At 41.9% G+C, this 22,740-nt stretch overlaps 1 long non-coding RNA gene across 1 annotated transcript; it reads left to right on the top strand.

The window, feature by feature from the left end:
- The first annotated feature begins 366 nt into the window (after positions 1 to 366).
- LOC148758180 (uncharacterized) lies at positions 367 to 22,234 on the top strand. Its single transcript, XR_016021559.1, has 2 exons — positions 367 to 506; positions 22,056 to 22,234. It is a non-coding gene; the product is annotated as an uncharacterized LOC148758180 (long non-coding RNA).
- Positions 22,235 to 22,740: the final 506 nt, after the last annotated feature.

The following is a 22,740-nucleotide window of genomic DNA, read 5'->3' as shown; positions in this document are numbered from 1 at the left end:
GCCCTGTGGTGAGCTGTAGGAAGGTGGTGTAGAGAGAAAGACAAGTGAGGGGGTAAATCCCTGTGGATGCTGTCATGTAGTGTAAAGAGCGGGTGCAGAAATAAAATATACAAGAGAGTTGGCGGTCTCTGCCCTCTACAGTGAGAACGGGGAAAACTGAATAAAGCAAATCAAAACTCTAAAGTCTGGCAAAGAAAATGGTGCCAACTGGATTTCCCTACCTGGAAACGCACTGTATCACCAGGAAATCCATTGCTTGCAATGGCTCAGGGAAAATGCTAAGCAAGGTCTTTGCAAAGAGTGGGGTTGCACAAGAAGCATTGCTGGCTTATTGAGGGTGCTATTTGTTATATCCCATGTCGATAATAAAGGGAGAAGTGAACACGAGTCCTCCGAACACAAAGGCCTGGCTCACGTTTCTGAAATCGGCTCTTCCTTTCTCCAGCAACATCTAGGATGGTCATGATTTCTCTTCTCATGATCAGATTTGGCAGCAACCAGACAAGGTAAAGGATCTTTATTCTTCTACTTACTGTGTGTCTATGAGGAAATCACTCAACTCTGTGAGCCTTGGTTTCTTGTCTACAATGGAAACAAAATACCTACTGCACAGAATTGTTTTGAGGATATGACATGTTCCAAACTACAAAGCATAATAGAAAAATAGTGAATTATTACCATGACCGTGTTTCCCCAAAAATAAGACCTAGCCGGTCCATCAGCTCTAATGCGTCTTTTGGAGCAAAAATTGAAATAAGACCCGGTCTTATTTTAATATAAGACTCGGTCTTATATAATATAATGTAATATAATATAATATAATACTGGGTCTTATATTGATTTTTGCTCCAAAAGATGCATTAGATCTGATGGTACGGCTAGGTCTTATTTTCAGGGAAACACAGTGCGATATTTATAGTAACAAAGAGCTAAACCTATTTCTTTGGATTGTGTGGAATTTCCAAGTTTAGAAGGGATCTAAAGTTCAGCTAGTCTAATTTGTCTGCCAGTTCTAATCTCTTGACCATTTCATTGTGAAGTGATTGCCCACCCTTTCCTTGAAACTTCAGGAAGATTTTTCTGTCTTCTGAGGAAACATGAGCCATATTTGGACGCTCTAATATTTCACACTCTAATTATCTAGTGAAGTAGAAATCTTTAACTTCTACCCTTTAGAACTAGTTCTGCCTTCTAGAACCTCAGCCCCCCTTCCAATATGGTAGCCATTTACATATTTCAACATAGGTCTTTGCCTTGCTCCTAAATCTACACAAGATAATGCTAACCTGAGGGTTGGCCCTCAGGACGCATTCCAGCGGCCAGAACTAGGGATTCCATGTCCCTTTTCTCTACATATGCTAACTTGTCCTGCTGCTACTCACTTTAACTTTTATAAGAAAGGTTCTACAGGGTAGATTAGATTCATGTTCAGAAATATTCATTTCCTCCCCATAACCCCCATGGGAGGACTATAATTCCCCACTCCATTTATGGTGAACTTGGATGTCTGAGTTGTTTTGGCCAATAGGATATCAGCAGCCATGAAGCAGTAGAGTCTTGAAAAGTGTCTTCTTGCTTGAGCTTATGCTCTTGACCTCCTGCCATTCCCATGAGGAGAGTATGCCCAGGACAGACTGTTCATCCCAGGAGGAGAATGAAAGTCACGGGGAGCACAGCTGCACCACCCCAGCCAAGGCCAGCCCAGATCAGCAACCCCAGACAGCTGTAGATACATGAGCGAGCCCACTTAAGACCAACAGTACGGCACTGCCAACCAGCACACTTGTGAGCTAAATAAATGCTTCTTTGTATGTTCCTGAGGTATGGTGGCTGTTTTATATGCAGTAATGTTGTGGCCGTAGTTATTCAAAATAACCAGTGAACTGAGATATAAACTACTGACAAGATTTCAGGTTTTCCTCCTCTGAAAAATGTCGGAAGGCAATACTTCTATTTGTTCAAGAAATATTGAAGTGAGTACGGTATGCCAGGTACCCAACAGTAGTTCATTTTGTCTCGTGCAGGGAACACGTCTCTCAAGAAGTCTACTTACAACAGTATAGAATTAGACCAGAGCCCAATTACCCTATCTTAAAGTTATTCCACTCAAAGCATAACACGATCTGTTACACGTGCGGGACTCGTACTGGTCCCTCCCCTTTGATCTCTGGACATTTCTCTCTCGTGGACTCTGAGCATCACTTTGTTCCCCTGGTTCCCAGGGCTGGTTGACCTGAGCATCCTGGAAAAGCCCCACAATGAGTGATGAGGTGGAATTTTATTAGGTGGAAAGCTCGTCCCTTCCCTTTTTGATAAAGTGCCCCAAACTCCTCTTGCTGTCTTTTCTCCATTCTTCAGTAGTTGTTCCAGACAAATCCCATATTATATGGCCTTCTGGATTGTGGCGGAGAGGACGGGAGCCAATCAGGACTAGTGTTCCCTTAGCTTGATTCCCTCAGGATGGGGTTCACCATGGATTGCAGGATACCGGCACTCAGCTCTCCAAAGGCTGGGGCTACAACTGCACAGAAGAGGGTGCTCTTGTGTAAAGCTGGGGCTGGCTTCCTGGGAGGAGGTGAAGTCTCCTTGCTCGTTTGCCGAGTGGATGATTCATTGCTTATGGAACCTGGGAAATGTAGTCTGCATTCATGCACATGGATTCTGCAACCACAGATAAAAATCCCCAAACTACAAAAATGTCAGGAAACTCATTTGGGTTTAGGCTGCACATTTGGGTTTAGGCTACTGCTCTGATATGATGTCACCAACGTTTATCTGCATCCTCCCCTTTGGCTCCAACTGCCAGGCCCTCTAAATGAAAATTATCAAGGAATAAGGACAAAAATATGTCCTTTTTCTTCTTTGGAGTATTCAAATCGCATTCACCAGTTGGGAAGGAACTACTTATCCATTAATTCATTTATTAAGGGCCGGGTATTCAGGTTTTTAATGCTTTTAGGAAAAAAATTCCAGGCTTCTTCCCTACCAACCAGAACCAAGCGATCTGGTTCCTACTTCTCTCTCCGTATAATCTCATGCTAACTACCTTCTTTTTGGCTCTTTTCAGCCTCATACTTCCATATTTCTTTTGCTCTCGTATTTCATCCTATTTGAATTATTTTCTTTTTCTGGATGTTATTAGGCCTGCTTTTTTCTCATTCTGCAGAGCTCAGCACATGTGTCATATTTTCAGAGAGACTTTCCCTAAACCCATATGTCAGTCATGGTTCTCCAGAGAACCAATAGATAGACAGACAGACAGACAGACAGACAGACAGATAGATAGATAGATAATAGATAGAGATGAAGATATATGGATATAAATTTATTGTAAGGAATTGGCTTATGTGATTATGGAGACTGAGAGGTCCCAGATCTGCAGTTGGCCAGCTGACCCAGGAGAGCTGATGATGTAGGTTCCAGTCTGAGTCTGAGTCCAAAGGCAGGAGAAGACTAAGGTCCCAGCTCAAAGGCAGTCAAGCAGAATCTTTCCCTTCCACAGTTTTTTTGTTCTTTTCAGGCCCTTCCACTGATTGGATGAGACCCACCCACACTGGGGAGGGCAATCTGCTTTACTCAGCCTGTTGATTCAAATGTTGCTCTCATCCAGAAACACTCACATAAACACACCCAGAATAACGTCTAGCCAAGTATCTGGACAGCCCGTGGGTCCAGTCAAATTCACACATAAAATCAACCATCACAGTCCACGTTTCAATTGTCCTTCCCTCATTGGTATCGCATCACCCTGTTTATCCTCTTCTGAGTGTTTATCGCAACGTGTACATCTTGTTTATTTATGTGTCACGTTTACTGTCGGCCTCTCTTTGTACAATGTGAGCTCCATGAAGGCAGGGAGAGAGAGACTGTTGTGTTTGTTTCTCTGTCCCCTGAGCCCCAAAGAGTTCTGGGAACCCAGTGAACACTTAATATGTATTTTTGAATGATATAAGTATGAATAAAAAAATAAAAGAATTGTACGATGAAATAAGAATTATCAAAAGGCAATATTAACAGAAGGTTATAAAAAATATGGAAGAGCAGAAGTCTAATTCTTTTTGGAAGAGTCAGGAAAGGCTTTCAAATGCGGAGGCATTTGAGCTGGGTCAATGAGGCAGAGGAGGAGGTGAAGAATGGAAGCAAGATTTGCAGGACGACCAAACAGTGCACACCAAGGTCCAGGGGTGAAAAGGATTAATGCATTTCCTGAAATGGTAAGAAAGTCAGGGCATCCAGGGCTCAGAGCAGATCAAGAATGGTCTTATATGCAGCTAATGATTCGGAATCGACTGGGCAGAAACTGGGAAGTCAGCAGAGGATGGAGTTTTGAACAGTAATATTCAAAACCTGCTGAATGTTTTGAATTCAACAAAACATTATCTACTCTGCTTCACAGTGGGTAAGAATGGGGAGAAACTGATGCCCAGGGACTACACAGTTGGCTGACAAGGGAGGAATGCTTTGCGACGGTGGATGTGGCTGGAAAGAAGCTATTCGAACTACTGAGCAGTTCAAGCAAAACAAGAGAGGAAAAAGTAAATTTGGGGGCACTTCTGGAGTAGAATTTATGACCTGGGGAATAAATAGATATAAGATGATGGGGTTGAAAAACAAGAAAGTTGAGAATGACTTCTTTGGGAATTAGCTGGAGGGACTAGAGCAATAACGGATTCGGGAGAAGAATTTGAGGGAGACTGTTTCCTCCAGGGGGGAACTGTTCAATCACCTACTTTCCTGGATGCCCTACAGTCAGCCCCTCAATATTCAATATTCAAGTGGTGGGACTTCTCTTTATAACAATATTAACCAACTAGGTCCGTAGGGAGAAGCTATACTGCTGAGTTCCAAATCTTTTCACATTTCAAAACAAATCTCTTCTTTAGAAGAAGCACCCGAGAATGTATCCCAATTATTATCCTCATCCATCATCATTTTCTTCTTCCCTTTTATCTAAAGGAGCAGCAGCTCTTATTACTGAGCACTTATTGTAATAATATCCACTCTTGATTGAGCACTTACTATGTCCCAGGATTCTTCTAAGTCTTCTCCACATGTTAACTCAATTAAAGCCCACACACACCTAAGTGAAACACATGACTATCCACTTGTCACAGCAGAAAGAACAGACATAGTGAGGGGAGTGAGTTGCCTAGGAAAGCATTGTAATCAGATACTGTGGAAGTACTCTACGTGTGTTAGTGTCTTTCTGCTCCCCAAGGTATTTGGAGCACCACGATTATTCCTTTTTCATAGGAACAAGGACCACAAGGTTTGAGGTTACATCAATTTCCCCAAACCATCCAGCCCACAAATGCCAGAGCTGATATTTGAAACGACCATTTTTTAAGCCAGGCCACAAAGAGGGGATGTGATGTAAGTGCCTATTAGCTTTTTGATTGTAATATAAGTGCCTGACAATTAGCGTTTTGATTGCCCTGGGATCCATTGCAACGATAGCCATCTCCAATAAACACATTGCCAGCTACACAACTAGGTAAAGAGCCAGGCTGCCCCACCCATAAAGTTCCCCTTCTAGGAAGCCCTGGGTGCCCTAAATAACTAACCACTTGAATTTCCCTCCCCGTGCTTTAATATCCACTTTTATGTTTTAAATTCACCAATGAAGGGTGAACTCATAAATCCCAAGACACCCCACCTCAACCCCAATAAAGTCACAGGCCCCCCTTAAAACCACCACAGAACAAAAGGAAGAGGGATCTAGCATCAAGGTCAAGAGCAAAAGCGTTGGGATCACTTTGAATCTGGGTTTCAATCTTTGCTTATTAGCGGTGGAAGCCTGAGCGATTACCAAACTGTTCTGAACTTCTGTTTCCTAACCTGTAAAAAGAGATAAAAATACCAACCTGCTAGATTTGCCAAAAGGATTAAGTAAGACCAAGTGTGTAAAGTACTTGGCACAGTGTCTGCCACGTGGTGGGTGAGTGACAAGTGGTAGCTATTGTTACTCTGGGAGAGATGGACGATACGATTTCTTCAGCTCTTGGTCCCTCTAAAATGCTATTGAAGTCGCTTGTCTGGCAACTCAGGCAAGGTGGTGGGTTCTTCTGGGAGTAGCTGCAGGAAGGAGACATAATTGTTCTCACTGCGTTCTTCTTCACTACCTCTCTCACCCCAGCCACCTAGCGCCCCCAGCCCTGGTTCTTTGACTATTTCTTGTAAGCTTCCTCCTGTTGCCGAACTTGTATACCCAGGCTTTGAAAGGCCCAAACTCCAAACGTCAGAGTTTGGAGTCAGGAAAGGTGTGTTGATGGAGAAAGCGCCAACTGAGAAGATGGGAGACCAAGTGGTGCCTCAAATGTACCTCACTCTCTGGACTAGGTTAAAGGTTTTAAGGGGTTGGGGGAACAAGTACAGAGATGTGCAGGTGGCGCAAGTTTTAAATGGCAGACCTTGGAACTTGGCCATTTATGGGAAAGGGACATCAACCCCGGATCTTCCTGGACAATGGACCCTTGGCTTCTGAAAGGGTTCCAGTGTTCACGTTCTGGTTCTGTCCCGTCCTTTGGTCCTTGTGTGGGGGTGGGAGTGGGGGTGGGGGTGGGAGGGAAGATGAGACTTTGGTGCCAGGTGTACTGGAGGTCAAAGTTCTCTCCTCTGCTCACGCTTTGACTGCATGACTCACAGTTTTGGTCTGTTGTCTCTGAAAAGCAACTCAGTATCTCGTTAAACAGGACAGGACAATTTAGAGCTGGTTCTGCGATTACACTCCTGAGCGTCAGCCTCTGTGGGACATTCTTCATGGAGCATCTTGGGCTGGGCTGGTGCCTCTTCTTGATGATTCCATAATTCCCCCAGCATATCTTCATCATTACCTTACTGGATTATTTGTAATTGTTTGTTCATATCAGAAGATTCGGGCAAAGATTGTGATTTATCTTTATAGCTCTATTATTAGTAGTTTGGCTAGAGTATCCCCAGCACTCAAAAACATTTACTACAGTGAATGAATGAATGAATGAATGAATGACCCAACCATTTCTATCCAACAGAGTTTTTCTGAAACAAAACAACGTCAGCCCTTTTTTATATGCTACTAGAACCTTACAGTTGCTCTTACCCGTTAGTTAATGCGTCCTGGTCCTTTAATTTGAGAACTAATGCTGTATCTGGATTTGAAAAAGTCCATCTTCAGAGACATATTTCTGACTTTGGATATTGGCTATCCAACCACCCTCCCTGCTCTTATGCCCTGAATGATTTTCAGCACCGCTATGCAATTTCTGAATGCAGTGCCCCGGTAAGCCCGTTCACACAGTTGGCATAGAAAACGTCGTGTTTCTTCATACAACTGGCTCAGTGAACAAGGACGAGAAATTGAGTTATTTATTTGATGACTCAGACCTTGATTACTAAATTGGAATTTGCTTCTGTACCTTGAGGGAGTAAAGAAAGAAATCCAATAGATTAAATGAGACTGCTATGTCTGTCTCTGTGCCTCTGCCGGGAGCATTGTGCATGAAATAATTAAGTTCCCAGGAGAGCAAAACTGCCCATGAAATAAAAAATAGAGACTTATCATCCATAGCAAGTGGCTCAGTGCTGGACCCACCAAAACGTTTCATGTCAACAGCTGTATTTTTCTGATCTAGAAATATCACAAACGTTCACACCCGATTGAGAGGACAGTTCTGTGATTATTTTGTGGTACACACCTCTCACCTGATATCGTTGCAATGTGTGTTTTACCTTTGGGAACACCAGGTAGCAAGGGATTCGTGAAACACCATAACACATTGGGTGGTAAATGTGTTTCCATCACTGGGAAGGATGCTGTCAGAAACAATATATGCTCTTGGAATTTTGTTGATGGATAACATATCCTCTCACTTCTATCAGAGGAATGTCTGAAGTATGTGTGGAAAGGGACAATCCATTTTCCCTCCTGTTCGTCTCCTGAAATGTTCTAGAAATTTCCCTGCCTGGAACATGCCCAGGAACTCCAAAGGCATTAGCACATGGCATTTGAGGCAATTGTATTTATTAACTATCAATAATCGGGTGGCTAAACTTCTGTTGATGTGATGATTTAGGAAGGAAGGACTGTGCAAACCTTAAACCCATGTGGCCCATTCCACTCGTACATCTCATGCTCAAATCTTAGGGCCGTTCAGAAAAGATTGCCTTACTGTCTTACATTTAGTTCAGACATAGCAGCTCTCATGAGCAATCTTTCCTTAATTCTTCAGTCTCTTAAAAAAAAAAATGATTTTCAACACCAATGAACTAGAATCAGCCCATGTCGTAAGTGTCGCCTTCTTGCATCTGTTGTTTTTGGCGTTCGATAACTGTAAAAAATCCCAGCTAGGTACACAGGTTTGTTTCTTCCTCATAGAGGAGTGGTATTAAGTAGATTCATTTATTCATAATTGTTCTTTAAAAATGCAAATATTTATTGAACATCGACTGTGAGGCAAGCAAGGTGTGTAGACTCTGATTTTCTGCATTGTAAAGAGATATCCCAAGGCTACTCTCCTTCCTGGTATGAAAATGCCACCTCTTCCTTGTGCTGCCAGGCCCGCCCCTTGTCACTGCCTTGTGTCACTCAGTGAAGGACACAGGCTTTGAGCACAAGGGGAGTCCTCCTGGCTCCAGGGCCACAGAAACCCCACAGCAAACACCAGAGAGAAGGGGGGCATGTAGTGCTCTCCGCTGAGGTAGCGTCCCTCTATCTAAAGACCCAGCTGCAAAGCATTGGCTCACCCATGACTAGTGGCCCTGCATCAGTTTCACACACTGTCAACCAGCCCTTCATGCAGAGCCCTTCATGTCACCCTGGGGCTTTGAGAGACAATGATGTCGTCCTCATTTGCTTTCAGGCAAGCTTGAAAAGACCCATTTTGTTCTCCTTTAATTTCTACCCGAAAAACAAAAGCAACCAAAAATACTAACCAAAAATCCATTGGTCAGAAACAGCCCGGGAACACACCCTTTCCTTTCTTACCAAACGAAGTGTTGTGCTTTCCAAGCCGATTCGATTGATTTAAAAATTGCTTTTAGACTCTTTCTAGAATTTTTCTTTTCAAGGTACAGAAGTCACTTATGCTGTTTTGATGGTTGCTGTAAATTAAATATTATAACAAAAATAAGGAATTTGTGTTAAAGTTTATCCTTCCACACTTACTTTTTTTAGTCTCCTGCCATGCACATATACCCACAATCTTACACACGTTTATATTTTCTTTAAAAAACTTTTTTTGCGCCAAAGACTTTTTTCCAAAAGAAAAAAATGCTGCAATAAATATTTCTGAATTTTTATTTAATTTAAATAAGAGTAGAGGAGATATAGAAACAAAAATATATTAAACACATACTGTGTCCAAAAAAGAAAGTCTTTACTTACATTATTTATTGAATTTTTACAATTACCCTCTAGGGTAAATTTATTGACCTCCATTTACAGGTAAATATACAGAGAAGTAAGAGACTTCCATAAAATTACCCAGCTGGTAAAAGATAGAGCTGGGACTTGACACCCACTCTTTCCAACTTTTCCTTCCTTCCTTCCTTCCTTCCTTCCTTCCTTCCTTCCTTCCTTCCTTCCTTTCCAACTTTTTCCTTCCTTCCTTCCTTCCTTCCTTCCTTCCTTCCTTCCTTCCTTCCTTCCTTCCTTCCTTTGTTTCTTTCCTTCTTTCTTTCTTTCTTTCTTTCTTTCTTTTTTAACTCTATGTTCATTCTGCCAAGGACAGAAAAAATAATGTCCTGGACATTATCTTCTTGAAGTGGCTATTAAGTAAGGGCAGTTCTTTGTCACACTGACTGACTGCTATGTGTGGGGAAGGTGTAGGGTGGGGAGAATTACAGGCATTTAGTGGATGAAACGCAGGTAAACTAAGCACAATCCCACACAATAGAGAATTGCCCAGTCCCCAGTGAGAACAGCAACTCTTCAAGAAACATTACACTTCAGATTTACCGCTATGAGAAAAATATGGAAATGCACAGAATTATACTGTAAAGCCAACTACATGCTAAATAAAAATACTTTTTAAAGTACTTTTTAAATACTGTGGGAACCCAGAGGAAGTGGAGACTAAACCCAGCTTTCTGACGCTCATGGAAGCCTTGCTACATCCAAGGTGATTCTGGTGGTTGACATCCAGCCAAGAGAAGAAGAGAGAGGAAGAGGACCGTGTGCTGGGAGTCTGGATGAGCCCGTCCTGGAGAGAGCCCACATCACTTCCACTCACACGCCATTGGCCAGAACTCAGCCAGGGGGCCGCATCTGCCCCTCTGAGCCTGGCTGGGAAATGGGCTCCAGCTGTGTGCCCAGGAGGGACCAGGTTTGAAGAAGATCTAGCCAGCTTCTCACAGAGGCACCAAAACGCATTGAGAAGCAGCGTTTATCTTCTCTTTGAAGTCTGTGCCCTCTGATTCTATGTGGTATCCAGTCTCCAATCCAGAACCTGGAATGCTTCTCCTTTGAATGCTGCGTCATACCAGTCACCAAGTCCGTTTGTGTCCTCAGTCCTTAACAAACATTTGCTGGCTATCCACCATGTTCCCAGCCACTGGGCTAGGCACGGGGGACACAATGGTGAAAAAGACACAATCTCGGCTCTTAAGATGCTCACAGTCTAGTGTGAAAAACAAGACGTAACTATGAGTCAGTGATAAAGCAACAGGCAAAGGCCATGAAAGAAAAATACAGTCATGGAGATCTTTCCAAATGTGAGATCATGCCACTCGCCTGCTTAAAAGTCTCCAACTTCTTCTGTTAGAAAAATTTGTAAAAGAATTTGAAAAGGCAAAGAAATTACTGGGTGTCTTTTGTGGACAATTGGGTGGACTCTAGTGGGCCCTTCAGAATTATCTATTTTACAAGGTTTGAGACTAAAAATTGGATAATACAAATGGCTATTTTCTTACAGAAATGCATTTTTTTTTGTTTGTTTGTGGAAACACAATACAATTGATTTCCATCCTGTAGAAAATATAATTCTAAACATTGCATGGTATTGCCCTATAGTTATTAATTGTTTTGTTTCTAAGAGCAAATTTATTTCAGCATTCCTGATTTTGTGTGTGTATGCACGCACATGTGTGTGTGTGTGTGTGTGTGTATTTAATAGATATAATATATTAGTGAACTAAATAAAATCAGTGATATTTGTAGGAGGGTCATAATTTCAAATCCCTTTTCTGTCCCATCTTCTGTCACTCCTGGGTCCTTTCGTACTAACACCAATCGCTCCTTTCACCACCCTGAGTTTCTGAGCATTCAGCTCTGTACAGGAAACCTTCTCTTCTAAATGGTGTAAATCTCTATTGTCATTCTAGATGAACCTTCTGCATTACCCTGTGGCTACCTTCCTTTACATTTCCAAGGGTGTTGTTGTGGTTGTTAATGTGTCTGTAGTCACTCTTACTTATATTGAAATTTATCTGTTTGTGACTTTGTCTCCTCCCGTAGACTGTGGGATCCCTGAGGACAGGGGATTGTGTCTTATTTATTATCATCTCCTCAGCACTTGGAAAAACACTTGCTAAATTTAAATGTTTGATCAATGTTTCGATAAATTTAAAAAGTGATGGGACAGATGCTATTTCCATTGAACCTTGAAAAACAATTAGAAGGTAAACAAACTAGAATAGGGTAAAGGACTTTCCTCCAGTAGTGAGCAGAGAGGCATGGGAGAACCAAAGCATAAGGGGGAAATAAATGTTCGAGGCAGTATAAAAAGAAAAACAACCGACTGTGGTGTGGTCACCACATTTAAACTGATTTAAAATATCAAAATATAATGACTAGAAAAACAAAGTTGCAAAAGGACATGTATATATGTAAATACTATATTTTATTTATGAATATATCTCTATATAGGAAATCTTTTTTAGAAACATTCATAAGAGTGATATATACCAACCTCAGAATAATGGTTTTCTCTATGAGTGGGAGAGAGAAAAGCAATGGAAAACGAAGTTTTGAGTTGTAGCTGATATTTTATTTCCTTTACAAAAAAGAGAAAAGCCTATGAAGCTAATATAACCAAATTTTAAAATCTATTAAATCCTCAGGATGAATGTCTGAGTTCACGCTATATTATTTGCTGAGTGTTTGCAATAAATCATATCTTAACTAAAACAAGAAAAACATACGCATTGGTTATTTTTAAGCAAATACAGGAAACAGAAAAAAGACTTGGAAGCCTAGAGTTGCTACTGTGGATTAAGAGAAACTGAAAAAAATGCAATTCTTTCTGAAGACCAGCTTTGCCTCGTCCACAATTTCGCTAAAAGCTGTTGATGCCAACAAAAGATCATAGGCATTCTCCGAGCTCAAGACGGCCTGTTGACTTATCACAAAACTCAGCTGTACCTACCAAGCTCCAGGATGCTCCAGGGTCCCCGAGTAAGAGGTGGGAGAAAGGTTGCCTCTTTATATTGCTTCAGAGCTCTGAAGTTGAAAGATAGGATTATTGGAGTCTGGTACAAGATTGCCGGCTCAGGGTCCTGGCTTTTTTTGTGACCTAGACAAGAAAGGAACAACCAAGTATTTTTCTATAGATCAGAGAAAGCGATCGCTCCACATTGTCCTGTGTTGTGAGTGCAGAAAGTCCCTGAAAGGCTCACCAGAAACTGTGCCCCTATAAAGATAATAATACAAACAACGGTGGCCCAATTATCATACATGTGCTGCTTTGTAGGTTCTACCTCCTATTTTCACATCAGCCCTTTCCGGTAGGTGCTTCTGTCATCACTGGCCCATAAATAAGGACACTAAGAATTGCAAAGTTTAGGTAATTTGTCCAAGGTCAAACAGCCATTGGCTGGCAGATTTAAATCCTCCTGAGTCCAATCTAGGCTCTTAACTACTCATCAGAACTGCCACCTCTGCAGTTTGTATGGGAACCTTCCCAGACTCCCAAATGACGATTCCAAAGGAAGAAGTTTATGTCTCTTTACTTGGGCTCTGTCTTTCTGTTTTTTGTTTGTTTGTTTGTTTGTTTATCCTAGTACTGCTGGCACGGCTACCAAGAGAGAATATATGTAGAGACCTCTTTTCCTGCTTAAACGGGTAAGAATGAGGAAGAACCTTCTGGGCCATGCTCCCTGCTTCCTTGGACCTGGTTTATGCTGCTGGGCCCCTCCCCAGCACCGCTGCTATTGCTCAGTATGCATTCAGCCAGCTGCCCTGCGTGCATATAGAAAATGAGCCAGATGGTACACAGACTTCACATTCCCAGCGCAGAGCAGCCGGACTAAGGACTGCAGCAAAATGCTGGGGTCCAAGAATCTGTCACTCTTAGCCTATGCAGCCTGAAACCCACAGTAGCTGCAGAAATGAATTTCCCCAAGGAGTTCGTTGTTTGAGACCAATGCTGCATCTTAAGTACTTCCCAGGGGAAGGGGGAGGGTCTCAGAGCAGCAATACTTGGAGTGTGGTGAAACGAAGATCAACCCGGTAGGAGATCCACTGGATGGGGTGCATGGGGGTGCAGTATATGTGCTACAGGGGCTGATGGCAGGTGAGACCTGCTCTCTGGCAGGGGTTAGAGAATAGAAGGAGGGAGCTTCCCTTTGCTCAGGTGCTGAGGGACTGAAATTAGATCTTGCACCCCGTGTGAGAGAGCATGGGCAGTGTGCCCCTTAGAGACACCAGTGGTCAGTTAGCAATGAGACAGGAGAAGCTCAGCCTCAGCCAGCCCTGCAGCCTGGCCCTCAGAGAGACTTTGGTGCTCCCTGGGCTGTGCTGACTTCCACCCTCTGTAGACCTCTGTCCCCCTGGGGACACACCGCTGCCTCCATCCCTTCAACTCATCTGGGCTCCCTCCCTTGTCAGGAGCAGAGAGCAGGAATCCGTCAATCCACACACATTTGTTGTGTGCTCCCTCTTCACCTAAAACTCGGCTACGTTCTGGGGGATAAAGAAGAAGAGCCTGTTTCTCCTGGTCATCAGGCTTTTGTGGTTTTCTGAACCGTGTGTTAGAGAAATACAATTTTTTTTTTTATGGAGAACTTTCTAAAAGGCACTGCACACTTCTCTGTCTGAGTGAAGAGCGCATAGTAACATTGTTCACGATGCTGTAGTCTCATCATAAAGACCACTGGTGATCTAGCTGTAGATACAGATCTAGGGGGTGTGGAAAATGCTGCTGATTAAGCGCTCACATCAGAAAAATCTTTGGCACTTGACTTCTTGTAGAGGAGGCAGAAGAAAAGGTTCCAGTGACTTCTCTTTAGTGTTCGCCTCTCTGCTCAGCTTTACATCTGTGTTCTCCCCTGTCCACGCATATCTCCATTTGGATATCCTCAAAGTCCAGGAATTCAAATTAAATTAGTCTTCCAACCCAAACATCCTTTGTTTCTGTTACAAAGTACGATCTTCGCAGGCTGAATGACTTCATGTCCATTTCATTCCTACCTCATCCTGTCCCAGACACCTGCTCAGGTGTGCCCCTGACAGGGCTGGCAGTGAAATACTTCCCACTGCCGGGCCCCCACCTCCGCTTCCATTGTCCCCAGGCTGACTTACGTCCTCATGATCTCTTATCTAGGCCTTGCTAACTGCCTCCTAATTGATCTTTTTGCAGCTCATTTCTTCTGCCTCCAGTTTATCTGTTGCCAGATAAATCTTCCTAAAGCAAGGCCCTGATGGTGTCACTCCCCTGCTCGGATGTCTTTAAAGACTCCTCTCTGAGGCCCTGGTGACCTCACAGCTCCCAGACTTCTTCCCCTCTTCATCCCTGCTGTGCTTTGCTGCAGTGGGGATTCACTTAGGCTTCCATTTTTTTTGCCTAAGACGCTGTTCCAACAACTGTAAACTTTTATGCGTTACTCATCTTCTGAGGCCATCAAATGTGATCTCCCTACAGAAACCCTTCCCTGAACTCCGACAGTTGGAAGTAAACACTGCCCCTTTGGAACTTTCATAGCACTTTATCTTGTGGCATTTATTGCTGTCTAGTTTTTTTTTTTTTTTTTACTATTGTATTCATTCATTCATTCATTCAACCAAGTAGCAAATGCCTTGACGGTTAAAAAAAAAAGCTCAATGAATAGCTCTTGAATGAAAATAAGCTTGCTCCTTTGGCCATTTTACCTCTTCTTTGTAACCATGGAGATGTCATAAGCTGTTTGTGGTATAATGTGGTTGTTTTCTTGCAAATTCAATTAGTGAATTAAAGCCTGAAGTTGAAAACTCAAACATACTTTTCTTTTTAACCTTCAGTAGAAGTTTCTGTTCCATCATTGTTATCGTTCCTTACGCTAATCATGGAGAAAAACAGATATTTTGAATGCTACTGACAACTTCGTGGCAACTTTCTCACCAGCTTGTACCCACTCCTTTTTCTTGTGGGTTCTACCTGTTGATGGAGTGTGAAGGAGAAGTGCTTACCACTCCAAGAATTCCTGCTCGTGTACTTTGCACAGGCATTACTTCAAAGCCTACGCATGCTTCACCATCACCCAACACTTCTGAAAGCATTAACACTAGGTCATGTTTTCCCCAAAGCCTTATTTTAGGTTGGCTTTGATCCTTACCGCAGGCATCAGGTGACACTTCTAATCTTATTGTAACAGGAAAGATACACTGGTATTTGTGATCTTTTTCAAAAATGGAAAATTGCACATTCCAGTCATGAAAGATGTGCTTTTTTTTTTGTAGTTCTCTATGCCAGCTCCTCCAACAGTGACCTTTACTTAAATTTGAATGCAACTCTAGATTAACTGGCATCCACTAGAGAAGCATTTTACAAAGGCTACCAGCATTGTAAAACTAGTCAATAAATAGGCTAAATTTAGAAATGATTTCCATGAAATAGTCACTTTTTTCTTACAGTGTCATGATTTTTAAATGTAATTTTTTTGACCTCAGAAATCATAAAACTTGCCTTCTGAATAGTCACATAATTTACTCAGCTATAAATATTTACATTTTTATTTAGCTGAAGTTGAGAGTATGCTCTAAGCTTTTCATAGAGGTCCAAGTGTAAATATCAACTCTAGGCAACATAATATTAGCACATTTTTGTTTGTCTTGAAACCTGACAAGCTGTCTTTATAAGTTGAAACTACATTACACAAATGATTCGCTATTGTACTCATTTCAGTAACCTTTTCCTATGCTTGCTGTTTTCCCAGTATGTATGGATCGCTCCTTTTCAATATTTGAATGTTAGCGTATTTGCTCCTTCTCTTTGACAAAGAAAACTGAAAATAAAAAAAGCATAAAATAAATCCAAACAGAATCCATAGTAAAAAAAATGAAACCTAGATTTAATTTGCTGCATACATGTAGCAACTATCATAATTTTGATTTCTGACTGTTAATTTCACCCACGGATAGCAGAACATGAATTATATGAATGCCTCATAGACAATTCTCGTGCACTGTTTGTATGCTTTCTGTGTTGCAGCATCTGTATGTAATGATACTATTAAGAGTATCGAAATATATAAAGCTTATATTTCCCTTCATAGAATGCTTCCAAACCACTCTGCTCTTTAAATTTGAACATTTCCAGGCAGGCAGGATAATTCCCTTAAAAGCCATGGAGATATGAAGGACTTCAAACTGACACATTCACCCCTATTAATCAACTTTCACTGAAATCCTAACATACACACACAATAAGCAGCCAATAACCTATGAAATATGATCTATGTTAATAAAGACATTTCAATTAAGTTAATCATGTGGTTATGGATTACAAAAATGCCACCTAGACTAGAGCGTCACTGTGACCTGACATAGTCAGAAAATAATTTAGGAAGGAGGGAACTGGAAATGCATTTGAGGAGGAGTACAATTTGGGAACATGAAATGGTGCCATTTGAGGAAAGGGTAAAGATGAGCATAAACAATGCCAGCCCAAAGAATGATTGATTCAATGGCCCAGTGGTATCACTCTTTGACTTTGTACTTGAAATGTCAATTATATTCACCACACAAATTTCCTTTCCAAAATACCTTGTCCATTCATAGCCCTTCAGGGAGAACCTAAGTACAACTGGAAAACCCACTCCCCACCCAGCCAGTGTTGACGGGCCAAGGGTCATACAACACCCAAGCTGAGCCAATTAGACTTCTCTCCCAGAAACTGACCGTAGATGCCCACGAACAGTCAGTCAGGGTTGGACACTTGAGGTGGAAGGTTGTGGATTTAGAGCCTGCAGCTTCAGAACAAGAAGGATTAAGCAGGTATTTGGGAAATAACTGACCCAATTGACTCACAGAGAGCGAGAGCTAGAGTAAGTAATGGTCTAACGCCTCCAGTTCCTGTGAAGTCCCAGTGTGTTCCCTGAGCTGGATTTCCTTAAACGAAGTCAGCTTCGGCACTGTTGTTGTTTGCCTTGTACTGATTAATCCCCAAGACGATGCTTCTTTCTGGGTACACTTAGCAGTTATCTTTTATTTTTCATTGACCTCACTCATTATTTCTAATCTGCGCCATCTTTTCTGCTGTCCCTTCTGCTATTTATAGATCTCTTTTCTTTTTATTATTACCCTTTTTTGTTTTTTTTTGTTTTTCTCCTTATCTCTTCTCTTTCCGACCTGGTAGCTTACCAGTACTTTTCAGCATTATCACTATAAGGTTTAGTCATTTAACGAAGATGAGGCTACTTGCGTTTGGTCAATGAATTGGCCAATCCCATGATACTGTCAGTAATTTGATCATCCTTGACCCTTAATTATTTTCATCATTGTTTAATTTTTTTGAGTATTTTTTTTACTGACTTAGGATTGAGAATTATTCCCAAGTGCTAAAATTTCTAGATGTTCATTAACAATTCTCATGTAAAGTACGGCTTTCATTGCTTAAGTAGTCAAGAAAATTTAATAGTTCTCCAAATCCAAATAATGTGTGTAGAAAGTGGATGATTTATTTCTGATGTAAACTAGATAGCATGGAATGAGTTTGCTACCTCTAAAGCTATGTTTAAATCACTAGATCGTCCATTCCATCACTGGCCATCATGCTGTTAGTGGGAGAAGAAGATAGGAAACAGAGGCCAATTAGAAGTCATAAGAACCCATTCTGGGTAAAAACAAATGTATTTGAGAGACTTATTTGCCTGCTAACATATTCATTAAGTCATTCTTTTCTGCACGCAGTAAGTGCATATCGAGTGTCTCCTATGTACCAGGCAATGAGCAAGTCTTTAAGAGTACTGACGTGTACAAAACAACGTCCCTGCTCTCCTGGAGCTTGTATGCTAATGAAAGCAGAGATAAAATAAACAAATACATGTATAATGTATCAGATGGTAATGGGGGCTATAAAAATATTAAGTCAGGTAGAGGATAGAGAGTGCAGGGATATGGTGCCGTGATGTTTTTAATACAGTAATCAGGACAGATTTCCCTGACTCGCTGGCTTTCGACAGAGATCTAAATGCATAAGGGAGGCCATGATATCCTTGGGGGCATTTTCTGGGTTATCCATAAATATTTGTTGATCCCATGAAGAGTCATGGCACTCTGAATACGATTCATAGGTTGTTCTTTTATTCTCTCTTCCCTTCCCCCAATCCTGGCCTGTGGACGTGAGTGGCAACTTAAATGAACCAGAAAACATCCCTGGAAAAATCTGCAGTGTGCCTAAGGAGGCAGCGAAGCATTGAGATGAATAGATTCGGGAGCTTTCTGAGCAGGGGAGAGACAGCACCTAATATTTATGTGATCATTAAACTCCCATGTGCTCTGAACCTCTGAATCTGGAGAGGTGTCATCCAGTCATCTACCCCAGACTTTTCTCTGGCAATTTATCAAAGCCATGGTCCATCCCAAACAGGGATGATGGGACAGAGCCAGATTCCATCCTGGGGTCTCCAACATAACTCTCCTTCCTAAGTGAAAGGATGTATTTCTTCTGTGTGAATGGAAGGTTGCTTTTTTTTTTTTTTTTTTTTTAATGCAGCCTGTATTTACTCATTGCCTAAGCAACTCCTACAAGTCTTAAGATCTCAGAGGCTGGAGGAACCCGATGTAGCCTTAGAGAAGTTGAGTTTACCTACCCCAGGGCTGCTAAACACAACAAGCAAGAGGTGGCTGATTATTTTCAGAAGACCACAGTCTGAACTCAGGTTTTCATGTAGCAACGCTTTGGCCTTGGGCTAGTTTTTAATCTCTCTGAGTGATGCTTTCATCATTCTCCTCATCGACACAGCGGGAACATGAGTGATCATTCCTGTCATTTGCTCCACAGTCTGGGTTCTTCCTCGGTGCCATGCGCTGGGCTACACGCTGGGGTACAACAGCGGACAAGCACCCTTTGTTCCGTGGAGTTTAGTGGTTTCGTGGGGAAGACAAATGCTGCACATGGATTATAAATGTGGTGACGGTTGAGAAGGGAAAGGGCGGCACGTGGCAGAAACAGGAAATAGGAAGTCCTAACTTACCCCTAAGAGCTGGAGGAGCCTCCCTGAGGAAATGCTGTTTGAGCTGAGACATGAGGACAAGTAGGTGATTACTAGGTATTGGGATGTCACTAAGATTCCAGGCCTAGGGAAGGGCACGTGTGAAAACTCAGAGAGGAGACGGGAATGGCACCTGTTATTGACAACCTGGTGAAGTGGGAACATTCAGAGAAAAAAATGCAATTGACAGAGCTTTATAAACTGTCTCTGGACATTTGCCAAGAACCATTGGGACCGCTACAGAGCCATAAAAGAACCCCTAGAAGAGACCCCATTTGTGTAAATGCACATGTTTCCTTGTGGCTAACACTGCTAAATACTTACGAGGTTCATTTCTGAGGTGGAGGGCCAATGGAAGAACAATGGAAGCAATCATAATCACAGTGGGAATAAAACTCTGGTCCTTGCCTATCTGATATTCTGGCCTGTGAGGGGGCCCCATGGGGGGCATAAGTCATGGCATCAGCTGTCTTAATATGTTAATGACAATTTTCCCTTCTGCAATCCACTGACCAGTGTTCTAGGCCACACACCACGTTCCAGCCCATCTCAGGGGCAATACCCTGCCTGCTCAGGCACACCCACAAAGTCGGGGGATGGTCTTTGTCCCCCATCTTTGCAAATATTGGACCCTAAGACTAGTCTTACAGCCCCTTCTCTGTACCTCTCTGGGTCTTGTGGGTTATTAATGACTCTCGAGCATGCGTCTTGACAGGGGTAGAAGTGAGCTCAGCTTTGTGCAGAGCCGTGTTACAATTACAAAACATACTTTCTGGAAATTACAGAAGAGATTCATATCTTTTTCTGGTTCTGTGATCTCTAAGGAAAGGTTGCAGGTATCTACAGTGGGAGTTCGCAAATATTTTTCTCTTTTGTAAAGGTCCGGATAGTAAATATCTTAGATTTTGCAAACCACATCTGATCACTATCGTGTATTATGTGTTTGTGTTTTACAACACTTGAAAAATATAAAAACCTCTTTGAGCCCAGCAGCACAGAAACTGGCCAGGGTGTGGGTTTGGCCCATGGGCTGTGATTTGCCACTCTCTGATCTAGAGTAAAGCTGGATCAGAGCCAGGAAGCCCAACGTGATGAGCTGTGTCTTTCTTGACACTCTTTAGCATTAATAATTATCAAATAAAAAAAAAAAGATTATCAGCTCAGGTCAACACACACACACACAAAAAAAAAATAAAAAAAAATTGTCAAATAGATGCTCTATGCCCAAGTCTATTTATTTTTCAGTCTACATAGAAGAATAAGGTCCTTTTGGAGACTTCTGCTTTTATACTACTTGCAAGCTAATAAGTTAGCCTGCCACAGTTTCATGAATGATAGTAGACTTCTAAGACTCCTGGGTCAGATTCAAAGGACTGTTTATTAATCACTGCACACAGAAGGAGGTGGAATATGAGCATTTTAGTGCTGGTTCCTCAAGCACCAGTTTCCATAGAGTGACACAGAGAGGAGCAGATGATATCTGCACACATAGTGGTTTGCATTACAGAGAGGGACCTTGTGTTTATGGGACTGAATTCTTTTAGAATGGGCAATAAACATACGTGCTGTTTGTTCCAGAGGGAGACATATTTCTATTGTGCCAGGCTGTAAGCAAGTCTGCTCTTTGTTCGAAAGGGAGATTTATCTGTTTCTATCTTCCAAGACAGTTTATAAACATCCTTGCAAACATAGTCCAGGATAAAAAGATATGTTATGCCTTATCCGTAAGACATGGAGAAACATAAGCGATCCATGGAAAATTGTCTTTCAACAGACAACTAATATCTATGCATACCAATGTGTCAGTCCATCAGTTTTGGAGAAATGAAACACCAAATAATCCTTTTCTGGTGTGGAAGTCTTTTCCCATGTCCTCTATTTATTTGCCATCTAAAGACAGACCTAAGATCCAGTCTTAAGATGATCTAGTTCTATGATAACTAAAAACTTTGCTGTGGGGATTTTGGCTCCAATAGCAAAGGAAAGGAATACAAAAGAAGAACAAGAAAGAGAAGGAAGAGGAGGAGGAGAGGAAGAGGAAGAGGAAAAGGAAGAGGAAGAGGAAGAAGAAGAAGAGGAAGAGGAAGAGGAAGAGGAAGAGGAAGAAGAATGGCTCATTTGGGGGATTTGCAGGATAGTTGGAATTTAAAGTGGAATCCAAAGTGTTCTCTAAATAAGAGAAATTAAATGATCAATTCCTTCAATAGACAGCCCATCTTTGCTTCCTTGATACCCCAAATGATACATAGTTTGGCAGGATTCCAACAAGCAATCAGTGAGCAAGGCTTGAATGTGGTTCATGATTCATGGAGGGAGACCCTAGGGGGCACCAGGCATGAGGACATGGTGGTTAATGGGCCAAGACCAGACATGAGGTGTCAGTAATGGGCATGGCAAATGCAGTTGGTGAATCAGGGTGGCACCAGGACTTCACCAGAGAAGTCCGTGGTAGCGATTCTCTAGTACAGAGGACTTTTTCTTTTCTTTTCTCTTTTAACGACATTGCTAAGTGCATTGGAAAGATGTTGCCTAATGTACGACAGCTTTATACAAGCTTAGCCCTGGACGTTCATGTGTCATTTGAAGCTTTGATAGTCAACTATGGATTTCCCAAGGCCTCATTTCTGTTCTAATGATGCTTACTCCTCATTTTTTTTTTTTTTTTTTTTTAGTCATCTTCTTCATGATTGACTCAGTACTTCAAAGACCCTAAACGTCGAAACCCTCATTCATGAGTGCAGTCTCTAAACAAACGATAGAACAATTTTCTACTTAAACTTCAAGGAGCAAATCCACATCTGCAATACCACCATTGGTGGTTCACGAATCAGAATAAAGTTGATTTCTTCCATTTGAAGGCAATGTCTGTATTCTTGAACTTGTAATAAGTAGTAACTATAAGAGAAAGATGTAAGTAGAAATCTATTTGAATCTCTCCCCTCATATCAGGGCTCCAAGGTTGAGAGGCAGTGGTTTGTGGAGTTCTGTTTCTCAAACCAGGTTCCTTAGCGTCACATCCTGGTTTCAAAACATACGAGCTAGATGAGTGAGTTAATTTATCTGTTCCTTGTAAAGTCATTGAAAAGATGGTTCAAGGTCATGATTGTCAAGTGTTTGAGACACTGATAGATGCGTAGTAATCACTGAATATGTTAGAAAATTTAATTACATGTATCAAGAGCCACAATATGATGTTAAATAGAAAAGCAGGAAATACGATGGTTAGAGATCAGCTGCCCCCTAAACTTCAATTTGTTGAGACTCTAGACGATGGCAGCTTCCGCAGGCAGGCAGAACTACTTCCTGACAGGCAGCGACGGCAAGGCAGGTGATGTCATTGCCCTCAGGAGCTGGGCT

Source organism: Rhinolophus sinicus, chromosome 6 (genome assembly GCF_057876585.1).
Source record: "Rhinolophus sinicus isolate RSI-liver-muscle chromosome 6, RSI-T2T, whole genome shotgun sequence".
In the NCBI taxonomy this organism is placed as follows: domain Eukaryota; kingdom Metazoa; phylum Chordata; class Mammalia; order Chiroptera; family Rhinolophidae; genus Rhinolophus; species Rhinolophus sinicus.
Note: the sequence above shows the minus strand (reverse complement) of the source record. Positions and strands in the feature narration are given on the sequence as shown.